We start from the raw sequence: 16,258 nt of genomic DNA on the forward strand, positions 1-16,258 counted from the left end.
AATTAGGCTTTTCAGAAAAAAAAATAAATTAGGCCTTTTTTTTTTTTTTTTTTAAGATTCTTGTAGGGATCGTAAACTCGTTTACTAAAAGGTTCTTTCCATCGGTTCGTTGGCACACATTTATGATGCAGACTCATGATCTGACATTTAACACAAAAAAAAAATCAAGTTCATACCTCGGGTACCAATTAGAACAGTGTTTGAATGTACAAAATCTACTCTCACTTCAACATGGGTAATATTTCGTGATATTTATCAGTTTTGTTGACTTAATATAAGAGATTACAGACAATGATAGTTGTTATAAAAGACATTTTCCGATTATGTTGTAATATAACAATATACCGATTATTATTATCTGAAAGTTTTGTACTCATTGTTGTACAACTAAATGCCGATTATTTTATATAATACTGTGTCAGTTATCTTATGAAACTATTTGTACATTAACCATATAATCTTTGCTCGAATTTTTTCTAACGTTACGTACTTCATACAATGAAGTACGTAAGCGAAGTACATACAATGAAGTGAATGTTTGCTTCATACAATCACTAGACCAGTTTACATTTATCTTGTAAACTTGTATCTAGTAGAGATTTCCCAGCAAGAGATGGATACGTGTAAATTGTGATTGCTATCGTAATAAGGCTTTCTTCTTAAGAGATTTAAATTATTCAAGATTAATGCATTATAATGCAACACGATCAATCAAGAGGGTTATAATATAATGTGTAAAATACTCATCGATCACAGACCTCACATGATGAGTCGCCACCCGGTAACATTTTCGAATGAAAACCGTGTTAGCTGCTTATACTCCCTGGTGGAGATTGTCCCGTTTGGGATGGTTTTAATTACGTCTTCCTCCCCTTCCCCCTGTCCCTCTTACAGCTGTGCATATCCTTGTTGAATGTCCTGACTTCCAGGATGAGCGTGTGTCTTGCTTCGCGATCGTCCCTCGCGGTCACTTGTCCCTCGATAGACTTCTAGGTGAATTGGATACTGTTGACATCGTTCGCCTTATGCGTTTTTGTTCTCGTATTGGCATTCTTGGTGATATTTAGCGCCCTCTGATTATTTCGCACTTTGATGGTGCTACATAGCCATCCCGGTTTGGTGCCTTCTTTTGATAATTACCTTACCTTTTTTTCCCCCCTGACCGTATGATCATAAGTCAAAGAATAAGTCCCCGTTCACGCCAACATCTGCTACTGCAATAAAGGCTTAGGTGATGGTAAACTCGCATACAGATGCTCTGCCTTTATATCTGCAACCAAGTATAAGGAGCTAGGTTCAGCCATTTCATTATCTCTTGTACTTGATCTGCCTTCTCTCCACAGTCTATTCTTCTCTTGTCCCTCCCCACTACCCTCTCACCCACATGGACAAAGTTTTCTTTATGTATCACCATCTAGTGACCAGAGTCTGGTGGAAGCAGTCGACTGGGTCGACATCGTGATATTCCAACAAAAAACAAGACACAGCCTTTTGCACCAGCAGCGTGTGTATTGTCCGGGGTTGTGACACCTCCACCTATTGTAAAAGCCGTGTACGTCACCTCAACTTCAGGGAGAGACAGCGCGGTCCACGAAACTCGCACAGTACGATAAAACAGGTTACCACACGTGTCCAGTCGGGTGAATGGGACCAGATATTAGGCGGCTTAAATATATACCTTGCCATGCATTCTTCTTTACGGGCTCACCATAGCCCGTGCTACATGGACACCTCGTTCTGAGTAGCTAAATCTAAAACAACATTCTTCTTTTACGGGTTATTTTTGGCCGTGCCACCTCTTGGGTGGCTTAATCTTCATCGATCAATCAATCATTCTTCACGTAGTCAGAGATATCAGGTGAACGGAATCATGATCTGTATTTGCCCACTGTCTGCTCAGTTTTGAATGTAGTCTTGGATTAAGAACATACCAAAAAATATTAAACTAAATGGAGACAAAACGCGCGCACTGAGAAAATACTATATACCGCTGGAATTGTTTATACATATAAGGAGGACGGACATGTAGCATCAGTATTATCTGATTGAAGAACATTACAATGAAGGTAACTGCAGAAGCCTATGCACACAATCTCATTCGCATATATGTCTAACTTAGGCTTGAAACAATCAAGGGATCCTGGTTCTATTATGTTACGCGGTAATTGGTTCCACAAATCAACAATCTTGTTACCGAAAATGAATTTACCCAGGTCTTTCATAAATCTAAACTTATCCAGTGTATACCCACTGTATATAACAAAGATAATCTTGGGATGTGAAATTTCATCTGCCATTCCCAAACTCTGTCACTGTAGTTCAGCTTCACGCTGCCTTGTGTCTATCAGAGCATTGTTCAAGGATGTTCTTTTATACATTATCTTCGTTGAATGTCAAATAATCACATCTAATCATTTAACATTGTTCACAGTTAAAATCGTGCAGGAACTTTTCCTGTGTACCTTAAACACTCGACTCATGATAATCGCGTACAGTTTTCAGAACTGCTTGAATAAGGTTTTTTGTAACACAATTTTGTTTCCAGTGAGAGTTTTCACTGGAGCTTGTGTACACTACTTACTACATTTGACACGACTTTGTTGATAAATCATTCTTATGAAACTGTCAAATACATAAACTACAGTTCATTTGCAATGGACTGAAAGTTATTTCTGTAGAAAGCAATTTTGTTAGGCGTGGCATGATTTCTTACGACCACCACCGCCGCCGCCAGGCATGTTGGCCAGCTGACCTGGGAACACCAAGTGCCGCGTTATGTCAGCTGTTTACCATTATCACAAATTTATCTTCTGAACCGTATTGTTGTTGAGAGGAAAGATAGCAAGCGGGGATTACAAAACCGAGGGTTGCTGCAAGTGTGTCACTCCTGGCAACACGTCACGGGATGGGGATTGCGAACCTGGAAGTGCATAACAGAAGAGAAGCGGGGTGGGAGTTGAGTCAACACTAGTGACAACCACACCTTACCTGGGCGTGTCTCACACCCTTGACTCACAGGACATTGCGAGTCCTGTGAGTCACACATTGTCCTACACACATTATCCTGCAGTGTGAGTCCTACACACATTATCCTACAGGGTCCTACACACATACTCAATATAGTCTAGAAACACCTTGAACGTGTCTTTTTTTATGATTTACTTATATTAATATATCATTCTCGTTAAGTGTTTCTCGAACAGGAGAAAATTACAATATATGCAATTACCGCGATGGACAAATGTCTGCTTGATCGATCAGCTAAATTAGTCATAGTATACCATTGTCGGGGATAGGAAGCCTGCTAGGCTTAGCGAGCCCCCCCCCCTAATAAAGAGCAAGCTGGCTTTGCGGTTACACGGGCATGAATAGCCCGTGCCCCCTTTTGGGTGGCTTAATCTTTATCATCATTTGCGGTCACCCATTTCAATGGTGGCCAGATATGAGCCAGTGAATACTCTCCTGTTTGTGTTAAACATAATTTTCAAGACAAGATTAGAGAACATAATTTTACATTTCCCAGCGGGCGTTTCTTTGGAACTTGTGTTTGATCCTGCTGTCTACTCTATTCTTATGTTCATATTTCCATAAAATGAGGGATATAATAGGCAGGCTCCTAGCTGACCAACTAAACGTCTTTTGTGTTCGGGGTTACTACCTATTAGGTGAGATCATGTCGTTAGGCTTGGATGTCTAACGTTAGATTAGGCTTGGTTAAGATTGGTAGTGTGCTCATCGTTCACTAGTTATCATTGCCCTTCTTTTCTCAGTACGTAACTAGCAGGCCCAGTAGGTTAGTCAAAGATTTCACCGCAGTAGTTGTAGAATCAACTTTACTAAATATATTAGTATAGCATTTCAAAGTGACTTAAGGGCACCAATTGGTGATACCCGAGTTTATTTTTTCAGCTGATGCACACAGTATTATATAAGGCTGTGCAGGTTGTTATGTTTGGTAATTAGGTAACAGAACTCTACTTCCAGAAGTACAAAGGTTGGTTGGCAAAACTGAACAGGAAGTAATTTAGTATTTTATATATATTTGCTGTGTCTTACTGCCTTTGTGTTGTTTTGAGGTCTGTTGCATAAATTACGATATGAAGTTAAGTTATCCATATCCACACAGCAGAAAAAAGAACTTGAGTCCGTAGTAAGCACTTTTATTTAGGGCTAAATGTCATACACGAGATGAACTGTTAACGCAAGTGAGCTATTGTATATAAATGCTCAATGACTATATTTAAGGTGCCTGTAATTGATCCCTAGTGACAAGAGTGCGTGACTTAACGGTCGATATACTGTTGGGGGTTATTCACGCTACCGGAAGTGTCTCCAGTTTGTAAAAGGTTAAGATGCTTCTGTTGAATGTTGCTCACGCTACGGGAGTCTTATATTATAGCTGCCTTTGTTGCTGTAATAATGACGATTGCTTCCACTGCTGCTACTTGTGTTATTGTAGCTTTTGTTTCTTCTTGTTCTCTATGCCGCTGTTGGTGATTGTTGCATTATATTTGTGTTGATTTTGCTGATATGTCTCAATATTAGTACCGCTACGTCTTGTCCTTGTTGTTACTACTGCCAACATATGAATTAAGGAAGCTGCAGGCCTTTTGTCCCCATTTGCGCCAACTCCTATTTATATCCACCTAAACTCACATATGCGTCTAACCTACGCTTGACGTGGGATGTGGGATCAAATGATCCCACGTCGATTATGTTACCCGGTAATTTGTTCCATAGATTAACAACCCTATTTCCAAATCAATATTTATCCTGGTCTTTCCTAAATCTAAACTTGCCCAATTTACATCCATTGTGGTGGAGGTGGGGTCCCTAGATTGTTTCAAGCGTGGGTTGGACATGTATATGAGTGGGATTGGGTGGTTATAGATAGGAGCTGCCTCGTATGGGGCAATAGGCCATCTGCAATTACCTTTGTTCTTATGTTCTTATTGTTACGTGTTGATGTAGTTAATTCCTTATTACTCATTATTAATAATAATAGGCAAATCTAGCGTAACATCTGTAGGTGCGACTTGTACCCTTTATGAACTAAACGCTGAGCTATTAACAGATAAAGACGGCAATAATCTGGTCGTCTAATTACCTGGGGTTGACGACCACTTCCTGGAGTCTAAAATAGACGATAATTGAACGTGATGGCGCCAGTAGCTCTTCTCGAGATGGTATCTCAGCTTTTGTTGGTAATAATAATAATATTAGATTAATGTTATATTTCCACAGTATATCTCACATGAAAGGCAACCTCGCCCCCATGAAACAAGAACAGCAGCCACACCATATCAAACAAGAACGGAAATTTCCCCCAATAAAGATTGGTAACCCAACCTTGTTTATGAATGAAAAAAAGCATTACACACGACCCATCCTGAAAGACACATTCATAAATCGTTTACGTATTGCAGTATTCAAAATCGGTGTGTTCTCGTGTATAACTTGTATATTAGGATTTTGTGTATAGATAGGCTTAGGTTAGGTATTTAGGTTTTGTTGGCAATATAAGCTAATGTGCAGTACCTGGGTTTTATTTACTGTACGTAGGTTTTATTTGCGGTTGGGGGCTGCTAAATATGATTTACATTTTACTTTTCAAACTTTTACATTCAAGTTTTCAAATTACATTCAAACTTTAAGAAAAGTGTCAACTTCACTTTTTATGTTCAAAGTGCACTTACAAATGCTTCATCAACGTATTGTAAACACAAAATAATTACCAACGGAGCCAAAACTACCTAACCTAGGCCTACCTATGCACAAAACCAAAGTATCTAATAATATAAATTTGAGAAAATAACGTTTATAATTATACCGTACTAAGCAATTTACACAATGTGCTTTAGGTGATGGCCGCAGCTTGGAGGAGCATTAGTTGAAGATGTGTTATGAAATACTGTTTTTGTGTGGCAGAGAAACTCGTTCGATTCCAGAAACAAGACTAGCGATAGTAAACCTTGAAACTTGAGGCAAGCTAGGTTAAAGGACCTGTCCTCTGCACAACGAGAGCTTGACCTGCTCTAGTACCCGCTTCACCTCTCACGAAATGATCTTTCCAGTTTCATTCCTTTCCAGTCCAACCACTTGGGCTGGACGGTAGAGTGACGGCCTCGCTACATGCAGGTCGGCGTTCAATCCCCGACCTTCCAAGTGGTTTAGCACCATTCATTTCCCCCGTCCCCTCTTAAATCCTTATCCTAACCCTTTCCAAGTGCTATATACTGTAGTCGCATAGTCGCCCTTGACAATTCCCACCCTCCCTCTCACTAATGGAAACCTGTTCATTATTGCACACAAAAAAAGTGTTGTACAACGTATGCTGAAACCCGTCTGAGACGGTATGCTATTTGAAGCGGGACCTAACTGGTAACATTTTGGCTCATGGGTCATCCCAGGCGGGCGCTAGGGTGACCATGGATGCTGGTTCCCTCCTCGTCCTGTTCCAATGATTTTCACAAAAGATATACCACGTTATTGTGATTTCCTAATGTATAACACAGTGCAGGTATAGACAGTAGTGCACGTGTACAATATATGGACTATTCCGCGTCATTTCACAATGTAATATAACCTAATAGAGAACCCCTAGAGCTAAGGTAGTCTAACCCACTTAATCTAACTTACACAGGGACTCGAAGTCTCTTGGCCCGTGTCCGCGACTCGCAATCGAAGATACCCCAGGTTCAATTCGAACAATTTGGCAGTTTCCTTTCACCTCATGCCTATGTTCAAACATTAAATCTGTGTCTGAGTTAAACATCCTGGCATTGTGCGCGAGAAACACACGCGCGCACACACTTTATTATATATATATATATACATATACAGACAGCATATGATCAAATAGGTCGGGAGTTTGTACATTAGAAAGGCGACGTCTAGCTGATAGCTAGACCTCGAATACAAACCATAACTCATTTCCCACACGTTCTAAGAGGTTAGTACTAATAGGCGAATACACAGACGTGTATAAAATAAATGACATATAAAAGATAATGTGTTTGTCTGTATCCAAGGCTGGAGGCCAGACACTTGCGGCTAGCCTCGCCCAACTTTCCAAGATGACTCATGGGGGGTATGGCACTGCCATAGGCCAGTTGGGTCTAATATATCAACCCGTTCTCGCAAATTCGTAAAGTCAATATTGACTTATTAACTACGTGCATAGGTGATATACTAAACATAATAGATACCCTTAAAAAGATTCATAGAAAACACCGACCTTACCTAACCTTGTTAGTATGTTAAGATAAGCATCTTATTGCTTCGTAATTACAATTATTACCTAACCTATAATAGGTATAGGTTAGGTAATAATTGTAATTACGAAGCTATAAGATGCTTATCTTAAGATACTAACAAGGTTAGGTAAGGTCGGTGTTTTCTATGAATCTTTTTAAGGGTATCTATTATGTTAAGTATGTCACCTATGCACATATTTAATAAGTCAATATTGACTTATTAAATTTGCGAGAACGGGTTGAATATATATATATATATAGATATATATATATATATATATATAAAATAATATAATATAATATAATGTATACTAGGATAGTATGATCGGACACATGTAAACTTATTATTTTTCCGCAGTGCATATTTTATATTGATGCGCAATATTTCAGCTATTGTGCCTAGACGTTCTGTAGTAATATGTGCTACTCTAGCAGGAGAATGGCTCGTCATGGTATCTAAAACCCGTTGGTATATGCTGGTCAAAAAACCACTCGCCTGACGACTTATAAGTAGCCAACAACCGGTTCACCGAACTAGAAGAAATAGTAGAGTCACTGCTCTTCTAAGACGCCCGCTGACACGCGCCACGGATTCTCAAATTTAGAATGTGCCAAACTGGTAGAGGCGTGTGGAGTAGTGGTCAGAAATGTTCCACCCCCTTATTGCCTCAAAGTGTGTGTGTGTGTGTGGTGTGTGTGTGTGTGTGTGTTTGTGTGAAATACAACTCTAAAGTGGTTAACACGTATGGTTTAAGTATTGCATGGCTTTCTATATGTTAAATGTAATTTCAAATGGCTCTCAGTGTGACTGCAGGAAAAAAGTCACTAAATAGGTTCAAGTGTTTGTGCAACGAACAGCTCTGATTGACGGACCAGCGGAGTTTTCACCCAAAATATCGTCTGATTAACCGATCAATATGTGTTGCGTATTGTTCAGCGATTGTTCGAAAAGTGAAATTAACACTAGATATATCATATGACTGGCTGGCAAGTGACTGTCAAAAACTGCCTTTTAATTGACAGGCATGTGTGATTGCCCTACAACCTACTCAAAGTTGGGTATGACTAGACATTAGAACGAAGACGAAATAATGTTCAACTTTCACTTTCATCATAAAAACTGGACTTCAATAATTTGAGATAGTTAAAATTCGGCTAACAGATCGGCGTTTATCTTAGTCTTAATTTATGTCAGACGACAACTTAACACATTGAGAAGGTTCTATGTTATACTGGTTAGCACATACAGTACACTTCACAGGGGAAAGTGTCAGGGGTTCGAATCCTGGCTAGGATGTGACAACTCGACACTTTAATCTGTGCACTTTAAACGATGTAGTGAGAGCTCCTAGCCTGCCACCAGGTGTTAGAAAGTTCAGTTCCTGCTCCTCTCTTCTTCACTGTACACGAATGATATATATATATATATATATATATATATATATATATATATATATATATATATATATATATATATATACAAATATATATATATATATATTATATATATATTTATATATAATATAAAATATATAATTTAGATTTTGTTCTTTAATAACTAAGTAAGAAATTCAATAACTTCGAAGAGAATATCAGATAAACTGCCTCTGAAATATTTCAACTAATATCATTCCATATTCACTTTACGAAGGGCTTGTTTACGATATTTTTGTGAGTGTAGGTGTAGCAGTTTTATTATTATTATTATTATTATTATTTTCTACCACAGACGTGGCCACACAGTTACAATGCTAACCAGCATATATACATTTTCTTCTGTCCTCCATGGACAGGGTGAGAGATGTGTTAAACATATAGTTCAGGGGTTTATTGAACACTCAACAACAGAAGGTGATTCGGTGCTTTTAAAATGCTAAGCTAACCTACATACGTAAATACATAGATACACAGATTTACGTATGCCCTACATAGTGTTCGATATGTCTTACATAGTGTCATTAATGTGCATTTACAAATGTGAAATGTAATTCTGATCAGCTTCCATATATACTTTATACACCACACACACACATGCATTCACATACATTTGTCTCTCTTACTCTGACAGGGTGAGATAGCTGATAGAGAAACTAGTGCAATTAAGCACTTAATCACTGAAAGTGATTAAGGTGCTTTTACAAGCTCAGGTTAGCAGTATATGAACAGTGGCCCCCATGAGGCAGGCATGGTGGTGGTGGGTGCGTGAGAGGCCACTCACCACACACACACACACACACACACACACACACACACACACACACACACACAACATGGGTTCAGGGATGGCAGGTCCTGCCTCACAGGGTTACTTGAATTCTACGACCAGGCAACAAAAATAAGGCAAGAAAGAGAAGGGTGGGCAGACTGCATATTTTTGGATTGTCAGAAAGCCTTTGATACAGTACCACACAAGAGGCTAGTGCGAAAGTTGGAGATGCAGGCTGGAGTGAGAGGGAAGGTACTCCGGTGGATAGAGGAATACCTAAGCAACAGGAGACAACGAGTCTGTGTGAGGGGTGAGGCCTCAGATTGGCGAGACGTCACAAGTGGAGTCCCGCAGGGGTCAGTCCTTGGACCTATACTGTTTCTGGTATATGTAAATGATCTCCCAGAGGGTATAGATTCGTTCCTCTCAATGTTTGCCGACGATGCAAAAATTATGAGGAGGATTGAAACAGAGGATGATAGTAGGAGGCTACAAGATGACCTGGATAGACTGAGTGAATGGTCCAACAAATGGCTGTTGAAGTTCAACCCGAGTAAATGCAAAGTAATGAAACTAGGCAGTGGAAACAGGAGGCCAGGCACAGGATACAGAATAGGAGATGAAGTACTTAATGAAACAGACAGAGAGAAAGATCTAGGAGTTGATATCACACCAAACCTGTCTCCTGAAGCCCACATAAAGAGAATAACGTCTGCGGCATATGCGAGGCTGGCTAACATCAGAACGGCGTTCAGGAACCTGTGTAAGGAATCATTCAGAATCTTGTATACCACATATGTAAGACCAATCCTGGAGTATGCGGCCCTAGCATGGAGCCCGTACCTTGTCAAGCACAAGACGAAGCTGGAAAAAGTCCAAAGGTATGCTACTAGACTAGTCCCAGAACTAAGAGGCATGAGTTATGAGGAAAGGCTGCGAGAAATGCACCTCACGACACTGGAAGACAGAAGAGTAAGGGGGGACATGATCACAACCTACAAAATCCTCAGGGGAATCGACCGGGTAAACAAGGATGAACTATTCAACACTGGTGGGACGCGAACAAGGGGACACAGGTGGAAGCTGAGTACCCAAATGAGCCACAGAGACGTTAGAAAGAACTTTTTCAGTGTCAGAGTAGTTAGTAAATGGAATGCATTAGGAAGTGATGTGGTGGAGGCTGACTCCATACACAGTTTCAAATGTAGATATGATACAGCCCAATAGGCTCAGGAATCTGTACACCAGTTGATTGACGGTTGAGAGGCGGGACCAAAGAGCCAGAGCTCAACCCCCGCAAGCACAATTAGGTGAGTACACACACACACACACACACACACACACACACACACACACACACACACACACACACTCACACTCACACTCACTCCCCACACCTGGCGTAAATTAACTCCCTTTCTCTACCATCACGCTGGATTCTGTGACGTATTTTAGTGCGACCATTTCCGCATCTAAAATTGTCTCGGATAGAAAGTTTAATGGAGTAAAAGTAGAAAATTTCGGTAGCAGTTAGCGCAGTTGCTGCTATCCCGGGACCACAGCTTGAGCAACAAAAGTTCAAGCCATAGCCATAGTTCTTCGCATCCTTTAAGTAACTATTACTTTTGTTTATCAGCATAGTGGGGCTTCCATATGTAAATACCGAACGTTAGTGCTAAGTCTAAGCCTACTTGCTTTTGAGAAAACACATTAATGTGGAATAAAGTCTTTATGAATACAACACTAACACTTTTTGGGGCAGACTTCATTAATTCGATAAAACGTTGAAATGTGAAGTGGACGCGCGACTCGTCAGCTTCAGAAATAAATAAATATATATATATATATATATATATAATATGTGTGTGTGTGTGTGTGTGTGTGTGTGTAAATCACGGAAAGTAACACGGGATGAAAAATGTGAGTGTTACATCTGGGTCAAGGGTCAAATGTGACCCTTCTGAAGATGTATTATTAAATACGAAAGTACTTGAAGGTCCTGTTTCAAATCATCATCCGTGCTCTGACACGGTCATATATATATATATATATATATATATATATATATATATATAATATATATATATATATATATAATATATATATATATATATATAATATGATAGTGTATGTATTTCACTGATTAAAACAGACACTTCCTGCAATATTTTCAGGTATGTTCTTTTCCTTGTTTGTCTGTCTGTTTCCAAGGTGTTTTGCCCCTTATGGCTGTAGGAAATATGCATCGTTGACAAGGGCATTGGAGGAGTGCCGGAGGAGGAAGAGGTAGAGCATCTGGAGAGATGACGTTGTTGTTTGTAGGAAAGGTGAGGTGCGGCGGGAGATTCCTTTTTTTCCTTGTGTATTGAAAATATATGTATGATCATTTATACATTATGTTTGCAAGTAGATTATATATACAAATATTTTCTTGGAAACCATATATTTTATGTGATAGCATGCGTTGTGAAGTGTTATAATCGTATTTTATGTGATAGCATGCGTTGTGAAGTGTTATAATCGTATTTTTAATGTATAAACTACAATGTAGCTTTAACTGAATCTTCCTCTCTTCTTCTCCACGCACAAAATCTATTGTCAGAAACTAACATAATTATTGTTCCATATTTTCCTTCACTTAGCCTTAATATTAAACATTGACAAACTCCACGAATAAATTTTCCGAGGTCCCCCTAGGCTAGGCCAACTGCTGACCTTCTCCCGGATGCAACCCACAACAGTTGTCTAACTCCCGGGTACCAGTTGTACTGCTAGGTGAACAGATGCATCATGTGAAAGGAAACGTTCCCAACCGTTTCTGTCCTGGCCGGGTCCCTCGGTTGTGAGTTGAGGACGTAGACCATTGCGCTACATAGCCCATTTTCTTTACTATACAGTACAAGGCTTTGCCAATTTCATTAATCCAATTTACAACTGCTACTTTAGGCAAAATAATACAAGCATTTTTTGTTGTGAATCAATAAACTTGACATGAATATTAGCTTATATTTCATGTTAAAAATTGGATACTTCTGGTACACTAGCTGGGAGCACATGTTTACAGTTCATTCCACTGAGACGAAATCACTAAGAGATTATATAGTTTAATGACCTGATTCTTAAGATAATCAGGTTATAACAAGTCATTGTGGCATTCTAATTCTAATAATTATGAATGTATAAATGTTAAACTCTGGCTATTTACTTTGCGTAATTCGGTTTCTAATTGATTGGAATGGAACGTGAAGAAACTAAAAGGCTTTCAACACCACTCTTTGTGAGCTCTCTCTTGGAACTCGAAACCCCAGAGGAGCTGTATTAACAAACTGAGCGAACCTATTTGTGAGTGCATCAGAATAATCAAGTACTGAAAATGTCGCGTGAAAGTAAATTTAAATGTCGGCACAATATATGGTTATACGTATACTGGCAGTTAATGCAGGTATCCACTACGCACCTCTTGTAAACTGATAAGCCCATGTGGAAAATATTTTCTCCGACATGATGCAACACGACTAGACAACAATTTTTCCTGATTTCTTTTCCGCTGTAGACCGGTTTGAGCCGTTCCAGTTCCCCAGTGAGACGCTGTCACCACCACCAACCTTTCCCTTAATCCCTCCCGCCCTTCCCGCTGGCCAATGCCGAAACTTTCCCATCTGCGTCCCTCTAGTCTATTTTTTTGTTCACTCGTCTGCGCCCGTCCCTCCTACCTGCAGGTGTTTCCTAGGTCAAATGCCAATCTTTTTTCCTGCTTGGCGATCGGGTCAACTAGGCTTATAGACGCCGCCTCTCGCAATCTGACGTATGAATCACAATCCTCTACCCTTTGGAGTTTATTAATTTGTGTTTGGAATATGGAAATAAGTCGACTCGTTATGCCCCTTACTTTTAGAGGGAGGGGTGTAAAAAAGTAATAGGGTTTGAATGATCATAGGATTGTATCTTATCGTACCTAAAGCACCTCCACTTTCCAAATTTTGCTTATTCTGCGATGCTTTCTCGTCTAGTAAAAAATATTTCAGTGTGCAGATTTGGAACTAGCCATTCTAACATTTGGATGGTGTAAATTATTATGTATGTCTGTTTCCTGCGCTGCAAATAGCACAGTTTGAGAGATTTTAAGCGGTCCCAATAATTTACATGTTTACTGAATGAAATAAGCAGTGAAAGTTGTCTGCTCTTTCTCAAAGTCATCAACTTTAGCATTGAATGGGACTGCTGGTGTGAAGCAATATTCCACTTAAGATGGCGCCAATGGCTTAAAAAGTACCGTTATTGGTTTGGCATCTCGTGTTGGAAAGGTTCTTATTATCTAGCCGGTAACTTGTCTTGCTACTTTATTGTTTTCTAAACTTTAGATTTTTACGGTGATTTTTTTCTATTGTATGGCATGATTGCCTTTTATTTTCTTTGTCATAGTGTTCTCATTCCCCTCAGTGTTCTCTAACCCACCTACTCTCCTCCCACCCTAATATATTTCCAAACCCACACTCATAAACCCAATTGCTAAACGACAAATTTCGCAACATCAACTTCCCTCCCCGATGTAAAACTAAAGTTTCCGAGTCACCCCATTACCCATTAAAGTGCCGATCTTGGCCGCAGACCTGCCCGTGACCTCTCTGCATGCTGTTGGCTGGCGTTAAGGAAAATAGGTACCGGGTTACAGACTGTACGTGGAGAGTTGCAGGGGTGAAAAGTGGCATGGTTCTTGACCAGCCGGAACGTGAATGAGTCGTTTCACTCCAGTAACGCCCTTGAATGGCGCGCTTTGTCTCGGCTGTCCACCGGAAGCTCGCTCAATAAGTCTTTTTGTTTTAACCGGATCTGAAAATTTTGAAGCGTGTGGAAAATGGACCATGTTAACTGTTGTGGACATAGTGATCGCTTTAACTTGACGACTGCTTATGAGTGGACGTAGTTATGATGGTTTCGCGTGGGCTGGTATGGAGGCTCAGGGCTTTGTAAAGCACCCCGCCAAGCCTCGCCAAGCTGCACACATGGTTTAAAAATTATAGCAGTCTACCAATATATTTGTTTATTTACTCGCGGAAAGAAAATGAGAATATTTTTATCTATATTTCGTAATTTTTTTGCATTGGTTATATTAATTGCTGTGCATATAATATACATGTATATAAGGTGGCCCAATAGTCTCTTTACCATATTATTATTTAATTAATACATTCATATGTAAAAATAAAAAGTGAATAAAAATGTATTTTAGTTCTAATTTTTAAACTAGTGTACATTTTTTAATTTTATTGTTTTCTCTCACTTTAATTTTTGTACGTTTGTTAAATAGTAGCAGGGTAAAGTAACTATATGTACACACCTAATAGTTGAGGAGACGGGTTGATAACAGCCAGGCCTGCCACTTACACAGAACATGTCAGTTTTAAATATTTTAAGATAGATTTTTGATTAATTATAAAGAATCTGATTAAAATCATTCAGTACATGTTGACTAATGAATGGAAAGTTTAAATTAGCTGACTTGTTATCTTGTTAATATATTACACGTGAAACAGTCTCAGATAAGGCACAAGAATTGGGTGGTGATGGTGTGTGTGTGAAGTGGTGAACTGGGTCGCAGGAACAGTAGTTAGAAGGTGGTATGTGTAGAGAGTGAGAGGGAGTGTGACCTGGTAACTGTGGTATGTACACTGTTGGTTGTACATGATCAGTGGGAGTGGTTTGGTATGCCACAGTGTGGGGGGGGGGAGGTGTGAGAGAGGATGTGACCTGAGAGAACTCGTTATATTATTGTCTGCCTCACAATATTACAATACTAATGGTAATTGGTAATGCATGTCTTCAATACTGTTTGTTTTTTTGCATAACTTGCTTTCAACAGGAGATTTGCGGGTGTTGTGTGTCAGGACGCGGATGTGGAGATCACAGTGTGTAGGCTGCTTTATTTCTGGCCCATCTTACTTGGTTTTATTATCGTAATTTTGACTGTTCTGGAGGTCCCACTCATTGTTTTGTGTTGTGCTTGCATGTATAACTTCTGTTAGTTCTTTCTTTCTGTATTATGCACCCTATGCCCATCCCGTGGGCGGTGGTGGAAAGGGTTACAGAGAGAGGCACATAATGGGTTCAGGAATACATATACACATCGATAATTTTTATATCAAAATGATTTAGAGATAAAGTACGCGGTGGTTCTTGTATTTCTTGACCATTTGTTTAACTTATTGGTAATTAAGTTTATTACATATGCATATATTTGTAATTTTGCACAATTAATTTTTTAAATGATTGTACAACCTTTGGTTTATGATTTCAATGTTACACGTTGAATGTTGGTGTTTGAATGGTATTGTGATGTAGTGACGTTAGCCTCTAATCATAGGCCTCTATGCTTATCTGGTGCAGGGTTTGTATTGGTTCTCATAGTCCATTATGTGCCCGTGTAGCATGTTCTACTACCACTCACAGGAAGGATATGGGTTGCATAATCAATCGAGTGAACTAACTCTTGTGATTGAGTGACTGGGGCAAGTAGACCAGTGTGTTAGGTATGATGTATGAGGTAACCGCTGCTCTGAACTCATTCCCTCACCTAATGCACAAGTGATATTAATTAACAAGTACGTCTTAGCTACTGCTATTATATCTGCTGCATATACTTACACTGTTGTTACTATTGCTGCTACTTACATTAGTACTGCGACTGTGTTCTGCTGTCGACTCCACCCACACCAGTAATCCATATATTAATGCTCATGAACACGAATAATTACACCAGTACCCTGTGTTAACTTGTGTCGCACACAAGAGAAGCGCA

At 39.5% G+C, this 16,258-nt stretch overlaps 1 protein-coding gene across 4 annotated transcripts in view; it reads left to right on the plus strand.

The window, feature by feature from the left end:
* Nucleotides 1-16,258, plus strand: part of cysu (Curly Su) — a 95,912-nt gene that overhangs the window by 49,847 nt on the left and 29,807 nt on the right. The window contains exon 2 of one of the 4 annotated variants that reach the window (XM_069310600.1): nt 11,674-11,789. The exons of the other annotated variants lie outside the window; for them this stretch is intronic. The gene's annotated coding sequence lies outside the window, so the exon portion shown is untranslated. The remainder of the gene's footprint in view (nt 1-11,673; nt 11,790-16,258) is intronic. 4 annotated transcript variants of the gene reach the window in all.

This window comes from Procambarus clarkii, chromosome 67, assembly GCF_040958095.1.
Source record: "Procambarus clarkii isolate CNS0578487 chromosome 67, FALCON_Pclarkii_2.0, whole genome shotgun sequence".
Taxonomy (NCBI): Eukaryota; Metazoa; Arthropoda; class Malacostraca; order Decapoda; family Cambaridae; genus Procambarus; species Procambarus clarkii.